Genomic DNA, 19,892 nt, shown 5'->3' with positions numbered 1-19,892 from the left:
TCTCCATGTTCACCTCTGAAGGAGTTGTCAAACTTTTCTTAGATTCTTTTAAAGATAGCCCGTGAGACATACTGTGTGATAGACCTACACTGACCAATACAGTAGACACTAGCCACATGTGGCTTTTGAGCACTTGAAATATGGCTAAATCATATTGAGATGTGTTAAGTATTAGGTATATACTGGATTCCAAAGATTTAATGTGAAAAAATGATCTAAATATTGTAGTAATTATTATATTGATTACATATTAAAGTGGTAATATTTTAATGTATCAATTATTAATAACATTTTATTAAATTTATTTTCATTTTTTTTTACTACTTAATGTGACTCCTGGATAATTTAAGACTACTTATGTGGCCTGTATTATATTTCTGTTGGGCATTTTCCCCATAAGCCTATAGATCTCAGAGACTGAAACTCATTATTTAAGTTTTTATAAAGCTTTTTGGACCAGTGCAGAATTCTGTATTTTTGTTTTGTTTTGTTTTGGAAGCTTTTAGCCTAAGATCTCATGATCCTTCATCTCATGTATCTTTGAAGTATCCTAAGAGATGACTTCTAGACCTACTATATAGAATTGTGCTTTAGGCACAGAGAGAAAGGTGAAAAATCAAGATCTTTCCAAATTTATTAATAATTTATCTTACCTATTTCCAATGATAACTATTCTACCTTTGAAATGTGTCTGTCTTGGTATCATCCTCTCTAAACCATCATTTGAACATTGAGTATTCTTTGATCTCCTTAGGTAGCCTTCTACTTTATAAATTGAAGCAATATTTTAATTTAATTTTATTTTTTTAAAGATTTTATTTATTCATGAGAGACACACAGAGAGAGAGAGAGAGGCAGGGACATAGGCAGAGGGAGAAGCAGGCTCCGTGCAGGGAGCCCGATGTGGGACTCGATTCCGGGTCTCCAGGATCACACCCTGGGCTGAAGGTGGCACTAAACCACTGAGCCACCCAGGCTGCCCCTGAAGCACCATTTTTAGATCAGGTGATCTCCAGTTTGGTTCTTTCAGTGCTTTGGGGGAGATAATTTTAGTAACAACTATCAAAATAATTTTCATGTTTTTTGTCTTTTCATGATGACAAAAAGTCCTATGATTCTTGGAGCTAAGTGGAAGACAAGGACATTGAACATGGTGGCTACATTTTTTGGAACAGATATTGGAGGAATACTGAACCCTTTACCACCCTAATAAAATCTAGAAAAGAGTAGTAAGTTGTGTCTCAAGAGTGAGGCCAGTATATGCAAGAGTCATTTCAACTACAATTTCAGGAAATACTCTTGTAGCAGTTTATATGAGACATTAATTTCTGATCTGTGTTGAGCATCGTTGCCTGAGTCTGCAGGCTTAAAGGAAATCTCGTTTTAACTTTGGTCCTCTATAGCAATTCCCACTTTGGTTTCCTTGTTTTAGGATCTCAGTTAAAAATCTAATAAGCGGGATGCCTGGGTGGCTCAGTGGTTGAACGTCTGCCTTTGGCTTGGGGTGTGATCCCAGTCCAGGGATCAAGTACCACATCAGGCTCCCTGCAAAAACCCTTGCTTCTCCCTCTCTCTGTCTCTCTGCCTCTCTCTGTGTCTCTCATAAATAAATTTTTTTAAAAAGAATCAATAAGCATGTGCTATTAATAGGTTGGCTTAATGCTTTTCAGTTTTAAAAGACTTACACATAGTGGGGCCTGGGTAGCTCAGTCCATTAAACATCCTTGATGGTGGCTCAGGTCGTGACCTCAGGGTCCTAGGATTGAGCCCTGCATTTGGCTCTGCTGGACGTGGTGCCTGCTTAAGATTCTCTCTCCCTCTCCTTATACATACCCCTCACTTTCTAGGGTGCACTCTCTCTCTCTCAAAGAAATAAACAAACTAACACACATGTCACCAATTGGATGACATCTAAGGTACATCCAGAGAAAATGGCACTTAATTTTATCCCCATGTGTTCTTTATTTTAATGATGGGACTTATTTCTGACCTTGCTTTCTCAAAATGTAACATAAGAAGATACTAAGTTGCATAGCTGTCACTCTATTTGAAGCTAAGCTTCAAAGAAGAGTAATCCTCACTGGGCTATCCACATGATTCTGTCCTGACTCCTGTTTTAGTTGGTTTTTTAAAGTTTTATATGTTTATTATACAAATTTGAACAAGAATAAAAAGTATAAAAAACTTTTTGAAAATTTGAAAAGAAAGTAAAACCTTTTTAAAATTTCATCTTCCAAAGAAAACAGAGTTGTCCTTATACATGGGTCTCAATTGCCTCATATCTCATTTCATTATTTTCATGGGCATTGTTATGTGGTCTGTAGACCAGGTAAATTTGCCTGTATTTGGAACCAGAGGCTGCGTCTGCAGATCAGCACTAGAGGGCATTGAAGCCCAGCAAAAAGTATATGACTTGGAAGCTAGCCAAAGCCTTCATCCAGCTCACTTACTGGCCAATACTTCATGTTTTTTGGAGAAGGAAGTTCCAAAATGATGAGACTGGAACACAATTGTTCTTCTTAATTAAAGTCCTACTGTAGAATAGAGGTGTGATTATCTAGTATAATAGGAGCATTTTTACTGGATATTGTGGTCAAATAAAAATCAATGTGTGACCTTGCACAAGTCATTGAAGCTTTTGAGTCTCTATTTTCTTACTGTAAATTGAAAGGGTTAGACTAGATTTACTTTCATTTAACAGTAAGAGTCTGTTACTTGTGTGTTACTGCAGTATGACTTTTATGTAGATCATCTTGTTTAATCTTCACAAAAAACTTTAGAGGAGGGGTCCTATACTTCAAGAAAAGCTCATCTAAGTAAAGGGTATATAGCTAGTAGTGGCGGAATTGGAATTCTTTCTTTTCATAAACCATGTTTTTTTTCCTGCTATCTGTACCATGGTATTCTTACTGGATAAATTTATTTGAACTGCTCCTTTTACCTTTTAAAAAGTGATTACATGAACAAATGATTTCCTGTCATTTGACTACTTTGAACTTTTATTATAAATTAGAAAATATGCACATTGAAAAATATGGGCAAGTACATAGATTGAGGCTAAAGAGAATCACACAATTTGTTTAGTACTCTGCCCCCCCAAAATACAGACTTTTCAGTCTTTTAGAGCAAATTTTACTAGTAAAATTCAGGATTTGGGGTAACCAGCAATCATATAATAAAAGATGTTTATATGTGGAGAATAGCTAAACCAAGGAAAATAATTTTACTAAAATAAGTCATAATCTAAACTTTCAAATACTTGTAACATACTCCATATCATTGAATGGCTCTTTAGTAAACATTGTAAAGTAACTTGGTAGTCACTGGATAAAGTGGGTGAATCTGTGATTCTTAGTTTTCTATGTTGTCTTACAGAATATAAGTTCTTCATAGTTTTAATCAACATTAGAGGATTTTTATGTCCTAAACGAGTCTCCGTGATAGGATCAGAATGGTTGATGATGTGCTTTTCTTTCTTTCTTTTTTTTTTTTTTAAGATTTTATTTATTCATGAGAGAGACACACACAGAGAGGCAGAGACATAAGAGAGAAAGAAGCAGGCTCCATGTAGAGAGCCTGATGTGGGACTCAGTTCCGGGTCTACAGGATCACGCCCTAGGCTGAAGGCAGATGCTCAACCGCTGAGCCATCCAGGTGTCCCAATGATGTGCTTTTCTTTTGGAAAGGATATGCTAAGCATTCCCCTTTTTAAAGCTTGTTATTTTGAAAAATTTCAGTTGTATACAGAGAGAAAATATAGTGAACTCTCATGTCCCTATTTAGCTTCAACAACTAGTCTCATAGCTAAATGTATATATGTGTGTATTTATATATAAAATCTCCTTTGATTATTTTGTAGTAAATCTGGACATCATGTCATCTACAAATAAATAGGACTGTGATTAATCCACCAAGAAAAGAATCATTCCTTAATATCTGCAAGCATACAGTTCTTCCTTATTTTCATGTCTCATTTTTTTTCCTTTGTAATTTGAACTGGTATCCCTATATTGCTGTTGATTATCTCTCAATCTGTAGGTCTTCTTTTGAAATTTTTCTTGTAGCTTTTTTTCTATTGAAGAAACTGTATCAATTCGTCCTCTGGGGTTTCCTACAGTCTGAATTTTGCTGATTTCATTCCCCTGCTGCTTTTTTTAAAGCATATTTCTCATCTCTACTATGTGTTGATAGTTAGATGTAAATATGGTTCAGTACGTAGACATGGTTTAATATTTTGGCAAGAATACTTCATAGGTGGTTTTGTGTACCTTCATCAAGTGGCTAAGCCCCCTTTTATTCTTAAGGAATATACTTCCTTAGCTATACTGACTTAGATATCACAATCTTGCTCTAGGGAACTGTTTCTCTGTAGAGGGCCACCAAAGCAGAAGTCATTGTAGGTCCCATTCTACTTTCCCTTTATTTCTCTTGTGCCTTTAAATTTAGGGATTATTGGGAAGAGACTGTCTACCCACCTGCTGTATGTTCCTGGATTAAGTCATTAAGGATACAGAAGCCAAATGACTATTCTGAGTAATAGTAAATGCAGCATGTCTTTAAACAGCTTTTTTGATCTCTCTGGGTTTTCTTGTGTGCATATAGCTACTTTTCCTGCAGGAAAAGTTTAGCTAGAGTTGCTATATCAAATGTGTGGACTGTCTTTGCCTGTTATATCTAGGCTTTCATTAAATTCTGCAAAGACTTGGGGAATCCCTGGTTGGCTCAGTGGTTTGGCGCCTGCCTTTGGCCCGAGACGCGGTCCTGGAGTCCCAGGATCGAGTTCCACGTCGGGCTCCTGGCATGGAGCCTGCTTCTCCCTCCTCCTGTGTCTCTGCTTCTCTCTCTCTCTCTCTCTGTCTATCCTTAATCTTTAAAAAAAAAATTCTGCAAAGACTTAACATAATAATCAAATGATAGTTATAAAGCGTCACACTTTCCTGGATTTTTTTTTAAGATTGATTGATTGATTGATTGATTGATTGATTTATGATAGAGAGAGAGAGAGAGAAGCGCAGAGACACAGGAGTGGGGAGAAGCAGGCTCCATGCCAGGAACCTGACGTGGAACTCGATGGCGGGTCTCCAGGATCGCGCCCTGGGCCAAGCTCCATGCCAGGAACCTGACATGGGACTCGATGGCGGGTCTCCCGGATCGCACCCTGGGCCAAAGGCAGGCACTAAACCGCCGAGCCACCTAGGGATCCCACTTTTCTGGATTTTGAACAAATTCAGCACCAGCAAGGCCCATATTCTCATCCTGGAAGAGAGAAAGAAGAGTGGTTACCCAGTTACATGACCAGTGTCTTTGCCTCCAGTATTTCTGGAAAGCCCATTTTCCTGCAGCCCATCCTGAGTCCATTTTTAATACTCTTTGACCTATATAGTTCTGATACTTAAGTTTGCACCAAGGACCATGATTTGAATACTTTTTCTTGTACTCTATCCCTGCCTTGCCTCTGTTTCTCTCCCTTTTCCTCCCTTTACCCCTCGTTTTATTGAGCACTCATTGCCTAATGTGTACCAGGAAAAGTTTTAGACTTAGGAAACACATAAATAAGACAGCAGCTTTGTCTACAAGGTAAAGGATGGACCACTGGACCTTTAGTTATCTATATGAAAAAAAAATATATCACACACAGAATCCAGGGAAACTCAGGTCACCAATATGAAAAGCAAACATTTATAAGACAATAAATCTCTCCCTCTTTTTTAAGTAGGCTCCACTCCAGGCATGGAGTCCAACACTGGACTTGAACTCAAAACCCTGAGATCAAGACCTGAGCTTAAAAAAAAAAAAAAAAAGAGCTGAGATCAAGAGTCAGACCTTTAACCAACTGAGCCACCCAGGCACCCTGGAAATGAGTCTCTTTGTGGTCTCATGATAATATTTGAATATTAGTTAATATTAATTATTAATATCAATTAATTATCAATGAATATTAATAATGTTTAAAACAAGACACCAAAAGCGCTTTTCATGAAGGAAAATACTGATAAATTTGACTACATTAAGATAAAAGTGTTTTATAAAAGAACAGCATAAAAAGAAAACAAGCTGCAGATGAGAAAATATTTGAAGTTCAAATAATTGGCAAAGGATTAGCATTAAAGTATAAAGAGGACTCATTATAAGAATAATAATAGGGCAGCCCTGGTGGCGCAGCGGTTTAGCGCCGCCTGCAGCCTGGGGTGTGATCCTGGGGACCCTGGATCGAGTTCCACATCGGGCTCCCTGCATGGAGCCTGCTTCTCCCTCTGCCTGTTCCTCTGCCCCTCTCTCTCTCTGTGTCTCTATGAATAAATAAATAAAACCTTTAAAAAAAAAAAGAATAATAATAGCAAACAAAGTAGAAAAATGGATAAAGGATATGAGTACACAGGGCACATAAGAAAGCTTAGTGGTTGATTAAAAAAAAGAAAGCTTAGTGGTCAATAAACGTGTAAGGATGTTAAACCTCACTAATAGAGTAATGCATATTAAAACAATAAAATAGTTTCACTCACATAACTTTGGCAAAAGTCTGTCATTACCAGATTTTAGAGAGGGTAAGGAAATTATTCTCATACACAGATAATAGAGTATAGCAGTATAGCAATAGAAATAAATAGCAGTTTAGCAATAATTAGAAAGTTGAGGATTAACAATTCCCCTGCTAGATTTGTGTATGTGTCTGAGAAAAAGTGTTGCAGTGTGCATAGTATGATCTATGTGCCAAATGTTTGTTGCAATATCGTGTGTTACAGTATAGAGCTAGAAACACCATAGGTGTCTTCAATAGAAGAATGTATAAATAAAAAGTAGTTTGTTCAGGCAATGAGATACTATGTGTATTAGTTTTCCAGGACTGCTATAACAAATACCACAGAGTAGGTGGCTTAATACAGCAGGAATTTATTTTCTCAGAGTTCTGGAGCCCAGAAGTCTAAGATCAGGGTGTTAGCAGGGTTGATTCCTTCTGAGGGGTATGAGGAAAGGATCTTCCAGGTTGCTTTCCTTGGCTTGCAGATGGCTTTTTCCTTATGTCTCTTCACATCATCTTCCCCCCCATGTGTGTCTCTATCTGCATTTCTCCATTTCATTAGCACCGCTGTGGTATTGGATTAGAGTTCACAGCATGAGTGATTGATTTACTTTAACTTTATTGCCTCTGTAGAGACCCTGTCCCCAAATAAGTTCATATTGTGAGGTACTGAAGATTGATACATAATTCAACCCATAACACTATGTAACAGTTATGAGGATAAACTAGAATGAATCAGAATAGATACACTTTTTCTAAAGCCTGTTAATAAGTAAAAGAGTGGAAAATGCTAGAATAATACATCCATTATAACGCCATGTTTATAGTAAACAAAACTGCTTCATATTGTGCAATGACATACATTAGTTCTCCCATGTATCCAACAGGAAATGTATTCCAGGACCCAAGTGGATACCTGAAACCATGGCTAGTTCCTATGTTTTTTCTTATACATAAATTAGGTATAGTAAGAGATTAACAACAAACCAATGAAATAGAACAGTTATAACAAAGTATTATAATAAAAGATGAATATATTCTCTCTAAATATCTTACTGTACTCATTCTTCTTATGGTGATGTGAGGGTGTAAAATGCTTACATGATGAGATGAAGTGCAGTGAATGACATAGCCATCATGACATAGAGGTAGGCTACTGTTGACCTTCTGATCATACATTATACATCAAAAGGAAGACCACCTGCTTCTGGACCATGATTGACTTTGGGTAACTGAAACCATGGAAAGTGAAACCACAGGTGGGGGTTATTATTATTATTATTACTATTATACTGAATTTGTAATAAATATATAAACATTCATAAGAACCGTAACCAACAAATATAGATAGTTGTCACCATCAAAAAGGAATGGTGAAATGAAATTGGAAAAGAGCCTAGAGGGGATTCCATTTTATCCATGAAATTTTCTTCCTTAAGGGGGAAAATGTTCAGCTTAGTTTAAAATCACTGGCAGGAACATGTGTGGTATATTATTCCTTATAACTTTACTTGGTAATCTCAAAGAATAATAGAAAGAATACTAACTCAATGAATGCAATAATGTCACTAAGAAGTTGACAGCTTAATTTTAATATCAATAATTAAATAGTGAACAAAAGTTAGGTAATAGAGTTAATTCTTCTAGTTGAAACTAGTTTTGGGACTCCTGAACCACTCATTTGGTTAGGTGTCTAACTCTTGATTTCTGCTCAGGACATGATCGCAGGGTCCTGGGATCCAGCCCCACATAGGGATCAGTGGAGAGTCTACTTCCGGATTCTTTCCCCCTCCCTTGCTTGCTTGCTCTCTCTTTCTCTCTCTCTCTCTCTAAAATATATCTTTTAAAAAAATTAGTTTTAATTTTCTGAACAACAAAATGATTTTTTTTATAAAATTAGCAAATGTTTATATCTTGTGTTTTTCAGAACAAAAAGCTCACTTTTCATACCTAACGAAGTTTGAACTTTTGAAATAACTCATTTGTAGAGCATTGTATTGCATATGTTAGGGAACTTCTTATATGTGAGTCAACAAAACATTGCATATGAGTGACTTTGTTCTCTACATTCCAGAGTAGTAGCTCTCAACTAGGGACATATGGTAATATGTGGAGCAGTTTTGGTTGTCAGAATGTCTGCTGACATTTAGTGGGCAGCATCCAGTAATACCAAACATTCTATAAAGCATAGGACAAATTATACCGTAAAGGAAGATGCCAGTAAAAACCAGTGTCCCATGGAGAGGCATTGATCTACAAGCTAATTTACTTAAAACCAGATCCCTAAAGGTTCATAAGATCAGGCAAGAAACTTTTGAACAATGACTATTTTTTAAAGCATTTTGGGGAAGAGTCATACTGGTGTCTATATGATTTCCAAAGGCTGTTTCATCACCTCAGCCAGTCAGAAAAGATGACAACACCAGCTAGGCCAACTTTTGAATCTGTGAGAGATGGGAGAGGAAAAGGAGAAGATGATCTGAGCCACCTCTTAAAGCAGTATTCAAGTAGAGGTCTTATCACACAAAGATAAAATATAGAGAAACTATTCAGGAAGCAGAAGTTTGAAATCACAACTTAAGGACAGAGCTGGAAGGGAGAGAGAGAGCAATAGCAAGAGAAAAAGAGATTGTCTGACATGAGAACATACAATCTCTTCTTCAGTGTCAAAGAAGCCTTGGTTAGATGAGATTCCTGCTGCCAACCTTGATGCAGATAAGCCTCTTAACAGGTGAAGAAGATGGAGATTTTGAAGAGGAGAGTGATGATGATACTGCACCTCTTCTTGAAGAACTAGAGAAAATTTAAAAATTGCTAAAGAGCAGACCAGGAAGGAACAAGAGCAGAAAGCTGAAGGAGAAAGAATAAGTGTAGAAAACATTGAGTGGAAACCTTCTCCTTAATCTCACAGGCCCATTCCAGCTTCAGGCCAATCTCAAAGTTAAAAGAAGGTGGGATGAAGGGGGCACTTGGGTGGCTTAATTGGTTAAGCCTCCAGCTCTTGATTTCAGGTCATGTCATGATTTTAGGGTCCTGAGATAGAGCCCTGTGTTTGGCTATGTGCTCAGCATAGAGTCTGCTTGAGATTCTCTCCTTCTCCCCCTTCCCTCTCTCACACACACTCACTCTCTCTAAAAAATAAATAAAATCTTTTAAAAAGGTGGGATGATTATGTTTTCAAAAACTGTGCAAATGGATAGAGAAGATCAGAAGAAACACAAGATTTGTAAATGATAGACTGTGATCTGAATTTCACAAAATGTTCATGGAGAAATATATTAAATAGTACAGTTTTACGTGCTTAATTAAAGACTAAAATGGGGATGCTTGGGAAGCTCAGTTGGTTGGGCCTCCCACTCTTGATCTCAGCTTGGGTCATGATCTCAGGGTCACAGGATTGAACCCTGTGTAGGGCTTTGAGCTTAGTGTGGAGCATGCTGGAGATTTTCTCTCTCCCTCTACCCCTTACCCCTACTCATGTTCTCTAAATAAATAAATAAACAAATAAATAAATAAATATTGTAAAATGTAAACGATTCAAAACAAAAAAGCGTTTTGGGGTATAAATACAAACTTAATTGTCACTTTCTTGATTAGTATCAAAATGAAATTTTTTTAGTTTTATGATCAGTTTGTTTTTAGGTAAAATTTATATAACCTAAAATCAACTACTTAAAGTACACAATTGAGTGACATTTAGTACATTTATAATATTATGTAACCATCACCTGTATCTAGTTCCAAAATATTTCATCACTCCAAAATGAAACTCCATATGCTTTAAGCAGTCCCAGTTTCCTGCCGCCTCAGCTCCTGGCAATCATCAGTCAGCTTTCTATCTCTATGGATGTAGCTACTTTGGATGTTTCATGTATGTGAAATTGCATAATTCATGACCTTTTAAAATGTCTACCTTCTCTAACAAAATTTTCAAGATTCATCCATGTATGGGTCATGCTTTTTTGTGGCTGAATGATACTCTATTATGTGGATGTACCTACTGCATTTTGTTTATTCACCCATTGATGGACCTTTGGATTGTTTCGACCTTTTGACTCATGAGAATAGTATATCTATGAATATTTATGTGCACATTTTTGTTTTAGTGCCTATTTTCATTTCTTTGGTATATACCTAGAGTAGAATTTCTGGGTCATGTGATAATTCTATGCTTTTTGAGGAAACACCAAATTGTTTTCTGCAGCAGGTACACTATCTTATATTCCTGTCAGTAGTGGACAATGATTCCAATTTCTGCACATCCTCATCAACAGATCCCAGTTACGTTTAAGAAGACATAGTAAGGGTATAAATAAATATTTCTGGGTGATGAGATTAATGGTAGTTTGCTTTAAAAAATTTTATCTTTCAACTTTTAGAGAATTAGCCACTACTGCTATGATTATTTTTAAAAATGTAAAATTTTGTTCTCATTTGAGGAAACTAAAAGTAAATGTTTCATATTCAGAATTATTTTATAGGAAGAGGAAGCAGTAGGTACATCCACATAATAGAGTTTGACTTGTCCTGGCAAGGCTATAATTTAAGAGCTTCTTACAGTTGATATATAACACTGTACTTCTCTTCAGATTTTCCAGGGTGAAGTCTAATATCTGGTATTCATAGATCATAATTCCTGCAACGTGAGAATTTTGAATCAACTATATAGGATTTGTGAGTCACGCTGAGTTCAGACTCGGAGACTAAATAAATGTACAAATAGTATTGAACTTTGGATGGAGGCCAAACCTGTTATTGGAGAGATGAGTGGGAATCTCTTAGAATGATATTATCTGTAATAAATAGTTTATAAACAACTTATGGAAACGGGAAACAGAGTTTCTGAAATGTTTGTAGCAAGAAGTCTTTAAATGTTCTTCCAGGCATACTGTTATTCACGATGTATTATATTCTATTATATTTGGCCCATGACTGCTAATTTATTTGTTGTATCATATTTAAGTCTGAAGAAAGGAAAATATTACATGATTATTTTGTGAAGCATTTCTGTGAGGTAAGTAGGCTTAGACTAAGGGTTTTTTCTTTTTTTTTTTTTTTTTTAACACGTACTTCCTAAAATTACTGTCTCCTTGGTATAACCCCACTAGGTAAGACAGTTTTTCCCAGCTTCACTCTGTAAATGGATATAGGGAACACAAAATATGCTTTCTCAAACTATATCTCTCTTCATTAAATTACTATGTGCTCTCCTTGCTGATATGTTTTCCTCTTTCCCTACTCCATAGGTCTGGAATTAAGGTTTTTACTTCTTAACATTGTGTTGATCTGACTTGACATTCAAAGCCTGAACTGAAAGATGTGGAAGATGATTAGAATGTTTCATAAGCTTAGTAGTTACAATACCCCAGCAAAATTATGATAACCGATATTTTGTTGTTTTTGGTACCGAATACCAGTTGATACTATTTAATTATAATTTTTACAAAGCTAACAATTTTATTAAAAACCTGTGAGATGGGAAGTTTAATGCATTTGAAATTATCAACAATTTAGAAAATGTCAAAAAACGTGAGAAAATACTCATGTTAAAACATATTTGAACGTAAGTTACTTGCAGGTAAAATTAACAAAATAGTTTTATTCAAAAATAGAAATGACGGGATCCCTGAGTGGCTCGGTGGTTTAGCACCACCTTCGGCCCAGGGTGTGATCCTGGAGACCCAGGATCGAATCCCATATCAGGCTCCCTGCATGGAGCCTGCTTCTTCCTCTGCCTGTGCCTCAGCCTCTCTCTCTCTCTCTCTCTCTCTCTCTCTCTGTGTCTCTCATGAATAAATAAATGAAATCTTTTAAAAAATAAAAATGAACATTTAAACAATGAGATATTAAGTCAAATACTGTCTACCTTTTTAAAAATGTTCAAATGTGCATCAGTTGTTCATTATTAGAGTGGTGAATGTAGTTTATTTTTATTTCCTGCTGCTGAAAAATTTTCTCAAATTAGGTGGAGTAATGATAGAAAAAGGAATTATAATTCCAAATATATTCATAGATAATAATCCTATTTCTTGTTTGATAAGTTTAGGATTTTTTAAAAAAATTTCTATATGTTTAATTTTCCCTTTTTTTTTTTAAGATTTTATTTATTTATTCATGAGAGACACAGAGAGAGAGAGGCAGAGACACAGGCAGAGGGAGAAGCAGGCTCCATGCAGGGAGCCCGATTATGGGACTTGATCCCAGGACTCCAGGATCATGCCCTGAGCTGAAAGCACATGCTCAACCACTGAGCCGCCTAGGTGTCCCTTTAATTTTCATTTTTGATCAAAGTCTTAGATGCTTATAGTTTAATGAGTTCAAAAAGGTCTTACAAGATTTGCTGAGAAGTTTCCCAACTACTAATTCATGGCCTCTCAGAGAGAAAGCCAAGAGAAATAAATACCTCCTATCTCCTTTTACTCTCATCTCCGGAATATATTGCTCTCTTATCTTACCTTAGTATATTTAAGAGTGAGGCACAAAAGGATAAGAAGCTCTTTGCAGGTGGTTGGAGTTTCTGCTTTCTGATTCAGTAGGGGTGAGGTGGGACCCACAAGTTTGCATTTATAACTAGTCCCAGATGATACTAGTCCAAAAATTATATTTTAAGAACCACTTCAGTAGGGAGTGCTCTTGAGATTCTCATCTGTGGAAAGAACGGAAGAATGCACAGGGAAAGTTAGGGTGCAGTGCTAAAGAGTTCTGAATCTGTAATGACCTCAGAGTTGTCCCACATTGTAACAAGGAGCTGGGTCTTCATACTCCCATGTTGATCAGCCTCTGGGTGTGAGCTGTCCCTGGAAGGAGATAGGACCTTGGGGAGTGAAGTTTTCTTCAGTGTAAGCAACCCCCAAAGTGGGCTGACAACTGAAGTCTTTCTGCTGAAAGCACTACTAGCAGCTGAAGGACAAAATTCTTTCCTGAAAGGGGGAAATAGGGCAGTGTATTAAAGAGTTCATACCTGTTCCTTCCAAGCCATCTGTAATCCTCATCCCAAGATGTCCACTTTTTCTAATTTTGGTTTTACCATAAGATTAATTTTGCCTATGCTAGAGTTTTATATAAATGGAATTGTACAGAGTGTACTTTTCTGGGTGGTGTCTTTGGCTCACTAGAATATCTACTAGATTCATCCATGTATTTCTATGTATCATAAGTTTTTTATTTAATTGCTGAGTACTATTCTTTTTTGTAATAATAAATTTATTTTTTATTGGTGTTCAGTTTGCCAACATACAGAATAACACCTAGTGCTCATCCCGTTAAGTGCCCCCCTCAGTGCCCGCCACCCAGTCACCCCCACCCCCCACCCTCCTCCCCTTCCACCACCCCTAGTTTGTTTCCCAGAGTTACGAGTCTTCCATGTTCTGTCTCCCTTTCTGATATTTCCTACCCATTTCTTCTCCCTTCCCCTCTATTCCCTTTCACTATTATTTATACTGAGTAGTATTCTTATATTGACTGCCATTTAGATTGTTTTCAGTTTAGCATTATTATGACTAAAGATTCTGTGAACATTATGTACAAGTTTGTTTTGTGGATATACAGTTTCATCTCTTTTAAATAAATACCTAAGAGTAGAAATGCTGCAGTAAAAAATAGATTTGTATTTAACTACTAAATTTTTCTGAAGTGGTTTTACCTTTAACATTTCCAGCAGAAATAAATGTATGATAGTTGCAGTTGCTCCGGACTTGTTTTTTTCATTGTTTTTAATTTTAGCCATCCTAGTGAGTATATATGTCATTATGATTTTGACTTGCATTTCCTTGATGATTAGTGATGTTGAACATCTTTTCATTTGCTTTTGGACATTTGTATATTCCTTTTTTTTGGTGAACTATCTATTCTAGTTGTTTGCTTATTTATTAATTGACTTTACTGTTGAGCTGTAGGAATCCATTACATATTCTGAGCATGAGTCTTTTGTTAGGTATATGTTTTGCAAGTATTTTCAGTTGGTGGCTTATTTATTTTCTTAATTGATGTTTGTTGATGAATACAGTTCATTTTCATTTTGATGGAATCTATTTTTTTTTTTTGGAATCTATTTTTTTAAATGGTCATTGCATTCCAAGACATCTTTATATATTTTCAGGTCATAATAGTCTATGATTTCTTGTAGGCACTTTATAGTTTAAGTTTTTTGTTTTTTTTTTAATTTTTTTAATTTTTTATTTTTTATTTATGATAGTCACAGAGAGAGAGAGAGAGGCAGAGACACAGGCAGAGGGAGAAGCAGGCTCCATGCACTGGGAGCCCGACGTGGGGTTTGATCCCGGGTCTCCAGGATCGCACCCTGGGCCAAAGGCAGGCGCCAAACCGCTGCGCCACCCAGGGATCCCTATAGTTTAAGTTTTTATAGTTAATTTTAAGATCCAACTCAAAGTTAACTGTAGAATGAGTTATGTTCATTAGTTTATAGATATATCCAGTTGTTCTGTCAGCCTTTGCTGAAAGGATTTTTTTATCACTTGAATTGCTTAGTACTTCTGTTGCAAATCAATTGACTGTATAGAAGTCAGCTATCATTCATATCACTTCTTTGTTGCATGTTAACTTTACTCTGGCTGCCTTCAAAATTTGCTTTTCATCTTCATGTTTTCATCTCTTTGTGTTGTGCCCTTTTGTGGTTTTCTTCATAATTGTCCTGCTTGGAATTTAACAAGCTCAGATATGTAAGTTTGTGTTTTTCACACAATTTGGGGAAATTTAGGTCATTTATCAGGTATTTTTTTTTTTTTGTCTCATTATCTCTCCAACTGTATGTAGTTAAACCACTTGGTGATGTACTACAGATCACTGACAGATCTCTGAAATTCTATTTAGTATGTTGAAAATCTTTTTCTTTCTCCCTTAAATTCAATGAGATGTATTGATTTATTTTCCAGTTTAGTGACTTCTTTTCTGCTGTATCTGATCTCCTGTTAAGATAATCCAATGAATTTTTCATTTTAGATGTATTTTTTAGGTTAGAATTTCCATCTGGTTGTTTTTCATAACTACTTTTTCTCAGCTTAGGTTCTCCCCTGCCGTGTATACATTTCTTATGGCCATATTTTCCTTTAAATACTTGAACATACTTGCTTAGAAATCCTTCTGCTAATTCTGACATATGGATCATTCAGGATTTGGGTTCTGTGAGCCGCTTTTTTCTCTTGACTCCAGGTCTCTCTTTCCTGTTTCTTCTCTCTGGTAAACTTTGATATAACAGGCAGTGTGGGTGATAAATTGTTGTAGGCTATGGATTCTGTTATTTTTCTCTGAGTGTTGTGTGGTTTTTGTTTTGAGTTTTTTTTTTTTTTTTTTTCCTGTTAGACTGTAACATGCCTGGATTCAAACTCCAGTACTATTAGTCCTGTAATAGACAGCAACAAGAAGACTCAACTCAGATCTTTCCACTTTTTCCAGCTGTTGCCTTTTTCTGGAAGCCTTGAAGTCTTTACCAGAGAAAGGTTATTCAAACATTTGGGCATGGTTTATACAGAAATTTTGTGACACCTTCGTTTCTGGGATTTCATCTTTCATGTTGCAGTGGCTCTGGCAGCCCCGGCATTATCTCTTCCTCCTCAGCTGGCAAGACAAAAGATTTCAGCTTTATTCTTCAGTGATCATTATTGCCTGGGTGGATAGTGCCCTCAGGAAGTAGCCTTATAACTACAAGTCCTACCCAGTGCAGTTCCCTTCTTTTAAGGATGTCTTCCCTCCAGTTGCTGTCTGTTTGTGGTCACCCTTTAATTTTGATGTCTGTTTTCATATTTTCTCCACAAGGTATCATTGTTATATGTAGGAAGTTATTTTGTCATTATCTGAAGCAGGACATCAGGATATTGAAGCATTATTTTTTTTAATCAAGTCAATCAAAACTTTGAATATTCAGGAATATCGTAGAAAATTATTAAATGCCCACTAAACGGAATATTACAATACATATATTAAAACTTTGAAACAAAAAATTGGATACAGAACAGGGATGTCTGCTGTCACTGTAACTCTTCCCTATTAGACTAGAGATTTTAGACAAAGTACTTAGATACAAAAGGAGGAGAAAAGGAAGCATAAAGACAAAAAAGGAAGAAAAATATTTTTAAGACAGTTGCTGGTTATAAGGTCAGCATAGAAAACTAATAGTTTTTGTGAACATCACCATGTACATTAGCAAGAACCAATTAGAAAACATAATTTTAAAAGATATAGAGAGGGGCACCTGGGAAGCCCAGGCGGTTGGGCATCTGCCTTTGGCTCAGGTCATGATCTCTGGGTCCTGAGATGGAGCTGGCTTCTCCTTCTCCCTCTGCCGGCCCCTCCCCCTGCTTGTGCTCTCTCTCATTCTCTCTGTCAAAATAAGTAGTCTTTTAAAAATAAATTAATAAATAATATAAAGAAAATTATAAGACCTGTTTAAAAATGGACAAAAATCAAATTATAAATCAATTCCCTAACTTCAATCTATAACATCAGTACAGCTCAGTATAAATCTTAGCAAGAATTTTGTGAAATTGGAAAAACCAAAAAATACTGGAATATTTAAGGCTCAAGAATTAGGAAACTGGGCAGCCCAGGTGGCTCAGCGGTTTAGTGCCGCCTTCAGCCTAGGGCCTGATCCTGGAGACCCGGGATCAAGTCCCACATCAGGCTCCCTGCATGGAGCTTGCTTCTCCCTCTGCCTGGGTCTCTGCCTCTCCTCCCTGCCCCCTGTCTCTCATGAGTAAATAAATAAAATCTTAAAAAAAAATTAGGAAACTGTTCAGAAAATGGTCAAGGAAGGTCAGGTAATCAAACTACTAGACCTAATTTTTAAATCACTGATAAATTTAGAGTGATAACTCAAAAGATAGACACATAGATTAATAATGAAATGGAAAAAAAAGCCAAAAATAGATTCAAGTATACATGAACACTTGGCATAATAAAATAGGGAACAGTTGGCCTACCAGAAAGAAAATGTATATTACAGTATACCATGCATAAGAATAAATTCTAATTTGAAGTAAAGATCAAAATTGAAAAAGCTGACTTCAAAAGGATTAGAATGAAATATGTCCTTATAACTTTAGCTAGATAGGATATCTTAAGATAAAAAACACAGATCATAAAGGAAAAAATAAATAAATTTGACTACATCAAAAATTTGAACTTTAGTAAGATATCATTAAAATATATTTTTAACAAAGTATATGTAATAGGATTCGTGTCTAAAATGTATAAAGAACTGCTACAACTTAATAAGAAAAAGCCAGCTCTACTTAAAAATGAGCAAAGACTATGAACCAGCAATTTACAGAGGAGAAAATCTACATGGCCAGTATGCAGATGAAAAAGTATTGCTACAAATTGAGAAAAATGGCAAATTTTAAAAATTTGTATCTATTAAGATTCTATTTAATATATGTATTCTATTTTATGTATTAATGGCAAGTATTTATACAAAGTAATAGGAAAATAGAGACTATCATATAGTACTGATGGAAGTATAAATGGATATAACTGCTTGGGAGAAGAATTTAGTAATATATCATACAACTGAGAAGATATACCCATGAGCACCTGAAAATTAATTTTTGAATTTATAACAGAGATTTTCACACGTGTACACAGTAGACATGTACGAAGTTTGTTACAGCATTGTTTGTAGAAAAACTGGAAAGTATATAATTGTCTTTCATAAAGAAATAGATGAATAAATTTGATATATTCATCCAGTGGAATACTTTTCAGGAACAAAAATGAATGAACTTCATGAAAGTGTAGATCTCAAAAATAATGTTGAATGAAAAAAGACAATTGCTGAATATATATAATGTAAAGGCATTTATATAAACATGTAACATTTTCTTGGAACAACAGTGTATGTTGCTTGTAGATATTCGTACATCTAATACAAGTATTGAAATATCAACTGGGAAGATTACACATCAAATTAACAATAGTTGTCTTTGGGAAGGTTAGTGAGGTATCGTATGAAACTGCACAGAAGACAAGGGGACTTAATCTATATCCTTGTATTATGCTTGCATGCTTAAGTATAAAGTAAAAATAATCAAAAGGCTAGATCAAATAATTGCCAAAGTTCATATCTAGCTTAGAAGCATTTCATTTTACTTTTTAAGTTTATTCTTTGAAAGGCTGTCTTTTACACATACTTTTTAGAGATTTTTTTTTAAACAACTTTTTTTTTTTTTTTAAGATTTTATTTATTTATTCATGAGAGACACAGAGAGAGAGAGGCAGAGACACAGGCAGAGGGAGAAGCAGGCTCAGTGCAGGGAGCCTGACGTGGGACTTGATCCCAGGTCCCCAGGATCATACTCTGGGCTGAAAGCAGCACTAAACTGCTGAGCCACCCAGGCTGCCCGACTTTTTAGAGATTTATCAAGTTGTTTGTGGTAAGAAAACAGTCCAAAACTTCAGATATTCCACAGAGCATGTTTCTGATAGAAAAAGATTGTATTTAGAATTATAGTTTAAACGATAATCACATTTTCAATTTCATACTAATTTCTCTAAAAAACCCTTTTTTAAGTAGTCCCAGTTTTTCCAAAGAGTTGTCTTCATATGGGGGGCTGAATGTTGTTGTTGTTTTTTTTTTTTTTTGTCATTTATTCATTCAACAGATTTTATTGAACACCTAACATGTGCCAGATGATAATATAGCAGTTAGCAAAACAGACAAAGCCTGTTTTCATGGAGTTTAAATTCTAGTCAAGGAAGATAGCTGGTAAACAAATAAATTAATAAAAATATAAAATTACTGGTGGTAAGTGCAGTAATGAAAAGTAAAGCAAAGCAAGAAAGATAGACAGTAATGGAGAATATTTTATATGGGAAGGTCAGGTAAGAACTATCTGTAAAAGATAACATCTAACAAAGTCGTGAAGAAAATGAACAGATTAATTATATGGAGAAGAATCGTAGAGGCTGACAGAAAAAGCCAGTACAAAGGCTAGTGTTGCCAGGAGTGGAATGAATGAGGAACAGAGGAATAATAGGAGATGCAAATGGAAAAAAAAGCAGAAGGCTGGATGGGTCATGCACGGCTTTTTTGGCCATGGCCAAGACTGGAGCAAAGGACTAATGTGCTTTGGACAGAAGAATCACTCTGGCTACTTTGTTGAGAATAGCCCACAGAGTTCGGGTGTGTGTGTGTGGGGGGAGTGTTGGGGATAGAAGCAGGGAGATCAGTTAGGTTTCTGTAACACCTTAGACAGGAAATAGTGGTTTAGAAGAAGGTGGTGAACAGTGGTTGGATTCTTGTTGTATTCCTCTTTAGGAGCAATCCTTAATCAATAGAATACTCTCGTATCTCAGGGAAACCGTGGGAGTTATTAAGAAGAGAAAAACATAGCACACTTTAGCTGCTAACGAGTTATAA

General features: G+C 35.9%; 1 protein-coding gene and 1 pseudogene across 3 annotated transcripts in view; both read left to right on the top strand.

Moving 5' to 3' along the window:
- RFX7 (regulatory factor X7) overlaps positions 1 to 19,892 on the top strand; it is a 132,441-nt gene that overhangs the window by 36,579 nt on the left and 75,970 nt on the right. The window lies entirely within an intron of this gene.
- Positions 8,934 to 9,806, top strand: LOC100855438 (annotated as a pseudogene).

The sequence above is a fragment of the Canis lupus genome, chromosome 30, assembly GCF_011100685.1.
Source record: "Canis lupus familiaris isolate Mischka breed German Shepherd chromosome 30, alternate assembly UU_Cfam_GSD_1.0, whole genome shotgun sequence".
NCBI lineage: Eukaryota > Metazoa > Chordata > Mammalia > Carnivora > Canidae > Canis > Canis lupus.
This window is presented reverse-complemented; position numbering and strand designations above follow the sequence as displayed.